The 5,624-nt window shown below is 30.5% G+C and overlaps 1 long non-coding RNA gene across 1 annotated transcript; it reads left to right on the top strand.

Annotated features, from left to right (window-relative positions):
* Positions 1-4,458: 4,458 nt before the first annotated feature.
* LOC125192323 lies at positions 4,459-5,424 on the top strand. Its single transcript, XR_007171361.1, has 2 exons — positions 4,459-4,715; positions 5,295-5,424. It is a non-coding gene; the product is annotated as an uncharacterized LOC125192323 (long non-coding RNA).
* Positions 5,425-5,624: the final 200 nt, after the last annotated feature.

The raw sequence follows: 5,624 nt of genomic DNA, 5'->3' as shown, positions 1-5,624 counted from the left end.
TTCTATGGTTCTCCAGTGTTAGTTTTGAACATATACCTGCACTAAAAAAACTACAACCTCTTTATTACTTTATATCTGTGAATAAATATTAACCCAACGCAGAACTAGTTAAAACTTAGAGCCTATATTGGCAATTTCTTCATAAATAAACATGTTCCGGCATCCAAATTCAACTGCCTTAATTCGTTGACCTATTTAGAAGTACAAATATTTAGGTCATGCTATCAAGTGGGTTTAGATTATGTCCACGTGGTGTGTGTTTTTAACCAATTTTAAGTAAGGTTAGTTAAGACATTTCATACATGATTTCATCTATACAGTTCATACTTTATTTTTAGCATACAGCCACACCTAAAATAATTCAATATTTAAACTACTGAAATAGAAATAATTTAATATTTAAAACTACTGAAATAGAAATATTATCTTCAGTTCATTTTCTAAGCTATTATATTCTCTATTCACTTAATTACTAATAAAATACTAATAATATTCAAACATAAAATGAAAACTAAATATTTCATATTTAATGAGACAGAGAGAGATGGAGTATCAATTAAACAAAATATATACTACATAGTAGAGCTTAGGGTTTTTTATACTCGTGATTTAAGAAATCGATGTCTAAAGAAAGCGAAGAAAAAACAAAGTATAATAGAGAAATTAAGTATAGTTTTTTGCAATGAGGATGTGGCCACAAACTCAATCACTGGACCGGCCGACCCAAAAGACGGTTCACAATCCCTATCTGTATACACTAGCCTGAGTAAGGGCTCACCGCCTAGTCAAACCCGAATTCGTTAACTATCAAAGTCTAGAGGGAATCGAACCCAATACACAATTAAATTGGCAGCTCCATCAAAAGCCAAAATAAGGCAGGACATAATGTATTTGCAAAATATTTCAAAATATTTTGAAAGAAAGCCCACTTCAACAGCTCAGTATTTTCCTTAATCAAATGTCTTGGTCCGACCTTAACATCTCTCTTAGTAAACTTGAAAAATTTCGGTGACTTTAGAACGCCGTCTTCATCTTCCTTGGATATTTTGCTGAAATCCTACTCCTCGGGCCCAAACTTCAGCCCAACTCCTCTATTTCCATCGGTCCATTTAGTGCAAACAAATCTAGTCCATTTCTTTTCCCATTTGTAACTTTTTTTCATTGTTGGACCAACCATCAAATAATTAACTAAGGCCCGACCACCAAAATGAAAAAGGAATGATCAAAACAGTAGCTATCTCCCTAAAACGCCAACTCTCGTTCTGTCACAGCTCAGCGCCGTCTCCGGCTGGCACTCCTTTTGCTCGACCGAAAAATTTTAGTCGCTAAAGAGACAAGGATTCAACAAAAATTTGGCGCTTATAAAAAATTGATGTCATTTTGAGAACAACTAAAAGGTAGCAAAAGGGTGTTAATTATACATAGTCTTTGGAATTTAATTTGGAACAGATTCAATGTTCCTTATGAAATCGACTCAACGTAAATATTACTACCGTATAAGTTTATTTTTAATGTAAAAAGTAAAATACTACTGTGCTATTTTTAAAACTCTTTTTGAAGAATATATGTAGTTTAGTGGTTATATAAAAAGGTTATATAAAAAGGTTATATAAAAAGTAAATGATCAATGCATAAAAAGATTTTAAAAAAATACTAGGTCACCGTGAGTAACTATAGGATGCACTCTCGGGAACATGAATGATTACTCATTTTTCTACACTAATATTTAATTGATAATAATAATTTGCTTTGTGTATTATCAACAAATAATCAAAATGATCTTCTCGATTTCGATTAGTTGATTCATAATTTATCTTTGAGGAAGGAAAAATGTCACAATTATTAATATAGTCATTACAATATCTTTCAACCACTTTGAAAAACCATCAGAATTGGCCAAGCTATATATGTTTAGAAGTATCAATTAGTATCAATTGGTCAACAATATACTATAAGACATTAATTGGATGACATGTAAAGCAATCATGGAAATTGGAATCCTTTTTTATTAGCTAATTAGAGTTGATAGAGAAAATGTGATGACGTAAATAGGTTTACTTATGTATGAAAACAAAATTGATATTTAGTGTACAATTCTATTAACGCGACCAAATACGGGGTTCCATGTGGAAAAAGAAAACAAAATTGATATTCTAAAATTAATGTTATATTTATATTCTATTAAAATGACCAAATATTGGGTTTTAGGTAAGATCACGATGACGTTAGAGTGAGTTTATAAGTTTCTTAAAGTTGTTTATATAACGTCAATAATCAGTACTTGCTCCATTCCATTAATGTTGAGTCATGTTCTTGTTATGTCCATCGCATTACAATTGAGTTATTTTTATTTTTAGCAAAAAAATAAACACTTAATTTTTCTTATTTTATTCTTTTTCTTACTTTAATCTCATCTATTTCATTCTCATTGTTTATTTACTTTATTCTATCCGAGTAAAATTTTTATTTCTTAATTTCCATGCTTTTGAAAAAACACCACATTAATGCATTGTAACAACTTTTGAAGTTTGACCAAGAGAACTTTTGGTATGTTGCTACGTAGCCATTCACTTCAAACGACTGACTTTTGACATTTGTGACAAACAAATTCCACCAATTTTCATATATATATTTGTACAATGAAATACTAATAGTACCATTTACAATGCTCAAGTACTAAGTTATGGGGGATCTTAACCATATCATATCGTTTTGTTTTAGAGGATTTTTAATGTACTGTAAATTATAAAACTGAAGCACCCAAAAAATGAAATGACAAATAAAAGTTGGTGAAAAGGTTGATAAAAGATACACATCATTCGTGTGATGAATTGAAAAGGAAAGCAGTCATCTATATTTAATCTGGTTATTGGCAATATCTATATGAATCTCATGTGGCGGGGTAAACCATTATATATAATTTTCCAAATTAGTGGTCAAACGCATGTCGTTGTTCTAGATTGCCCCTCTCACTCTCTACATTCACTATAAAAAATTTAGTACTATTTTTTTAAGGATAAAAAAAATCGAGATGGAATTAATTGCATTTAATTTTTAAAAAAAATAACAATAACTAAGGATGAAAAAAAAGATCTTTAAATTAATGATAAATTAACCTAATTTTATCTTTTAGGACCCTTTTAGTTGCGTACTCTAATTTTAGTTGAGACACCAACAATAATAACAATAATGATGCTTTTTGAATCGTTGCTTGTATCTTTGAAAACACAAATTAGCATCCTTAAACATATTAAAAAACGTCCAAATGGGTTTTTTTGTTGTTGTACTGTTAATTTATTTCAATATCATTTGTCTGTATGATTTTTATTAAACAGTATGTTTGTTCGAAACATAGTATATGGTATACATTGAAGAAGTTTATAAATCGGAAGAGATATTACTCACTCTCCTATATTCCATTCCTTAATTTCTCGTAAAACACTTTCTAAACAATTAACTATATTTGTTGTGGGAATCTAATGTCTATATGTTTAGACAAAATGATCAGTGAACTAAAATTGCGATATACTGCCTCCGTCCCCGATTAGGAGTAGCACTTTGACCGGACACGAGTTTTAAGAAATGTAAAGAAAAGTTAGTTGAAAAAGTTAGTGGAATGTGAGACCCACTTTTTTATATTAGTTTTATAATAAAATGTGAGTGAAGTAAGTTAGTGGAACGTGAGACCTATTTACCATTTATGGTAAAAATGAAGTGCTACTCTTAATCCGGGACGGACCAAAATAGAAAAGTGTTACTCTTATTCGGGGACGGATGGAGTAATATCTGATACACATTTTAGACCCATAATGTAGAAATAGATTAATGTGAAAAAAATCATTACTATTAAATTTCGTCGTAGGAAGTCTCCAAAAGTTTAATCAACTTTTGTAAGTCGTATACAATTCTAATATAATTGTAATGAAAAACTAACACCAATTAATGAATGAATAAAAGGAGGAGAAGAAAATCAGCATCAAATATCAACCATTCAAATTAATATTTCACCATTTAATTTGAAAGAGTCATGAAAAGATTAAACGATGGTTTAGCCGTACGTAAGCATAATTTCATAGACCGAGCCCACATATGAATACTATTCCATATATTGTGTATATATATAGCTGGATTTAATGCATAAAAAGTTGGATTCTAGAAAATTAAGATGAAGAGTAGGGATATAATGTTAAAAAATGGTTATTTTAGTTTTTACCTTTATATTTTAATACTACAAGTAGTAGGGTGATGAATAATTCAAAAATACGTGTCACAATGTATGATTCCAAACATGCATGCTGTTGCATTTTGCTTATGAGCTCATCTGCCCTCTTTGAATTTACTTACCCAATTTGACTATTATAAATTTATAATCAATAAAATATATTTAATTGAATTTCATGCCCTATAAAACGAACAATCAAGTTGGGATGAAATATCACAACTTGATAGGTTCACAAAATGTCGGGGCAGCAAAAGCTTTAGGTTTTGGGAAGAAGAGTGAGCCTAAGGCAAAGGAAGCCACCAAGGGTGGGAAATCAAAGAGTCAATCAATTATAGCTCAATCTTTCCCAAAGATGGATAGTGCCAAAGGCAAAGGTAACACGAGCAGTGCTGCTAATTATCTTTTTGGAAACAAGAAAGTTGCGGGCACGACGTCTGGAGCTCCAAAGACCATCAAAATCCCGCACATCATCGGTTCGGCCTCTAAATAAATAGTAAGTTCATCGATCATGCACCGTTTTTTTACGAATACAAAATCATTCATCTTCCCTTTTTTTTCCTGCCTTTTTTCTATCTATGATGGGATTCTATGGTGAACAAAATTTGCATAAGGAAAACGTTAATCAAGTGCTTAACCTCGAGGCTGTTTTTGTTCCCTTACAAACAAATTATATTTTGACGAAGTCCCAAATTTTTTATTATGTTAATTAAGTCTTAGTTTAATTTATGATCTTGTTTTCTAAGAGTCAACAATGGAGCTACCTTCATAGAGAAAATGTAAGTTATCCATGGAAAATTTATTTGAGGGGGGAATCTTGAGTAAAGAATAAAAAATTCTATGGCCAATTTATTTCTAGTTAATTAATCGATCAAAGATTACAAGTGATGGAATGAAAGAAATTAATCTCCATAACATATGTGAAGCCGACTATAGGAAATATGCTGACTTGGATTGTAAATTTGTCCTATCTAGCTACAATAGAAACTTAGGTGGGTCGACGTGTATGGGTTGACGTACTTGTAAAATATTAATGAAAATTATAATTTTTTTTGTCTTTATTGTTTTGTTGCAGATATGCCTATGACGGTGGACGACGATTACAAATAATGCTGCTCTTTTATTTCTGTTTTCTTTTTTGGTACTCGTCCGCTGTATTTCTTTTGTAACTGTTTTTGATATAGTTTACTTTATTAATATGCTGATTTTGCTGTTTTCTTCTTTAATTATTGACTCTCTTTTAAATCATTTTTGTATTGTCATTCTAAGGTTTTCTACTTTCAGTTTTGAGGAAGTTACTCTCTTTATTTTACAATAAAAGTCATATTTTATCACATTGACATATTTCACAATATGAGTCACATTTCACTTTTATTTAAATGGTAAGTATATCTCACATTTCAAT

This window comes from Salvia hispanica, chromosome 6 (genome assembly GCF_023119035.1).
Source record: "Salvia hispanica cultivar TCC Black 2014 chromosome 6, UniMelb_Shisp_WGS_1.0, whole genome shotgun sequence".
In the NCBI taxonomy this organism is placed as follows: Eukaryota; Viridiplantae; Streptophyta; class Magnoliopsida; order Lamiales; family Lamiaceae; genus Salvia; species Salvia hispanica.
This window is presented reverse-complemented; position numbering and strand designations above follow the sequence as displayed.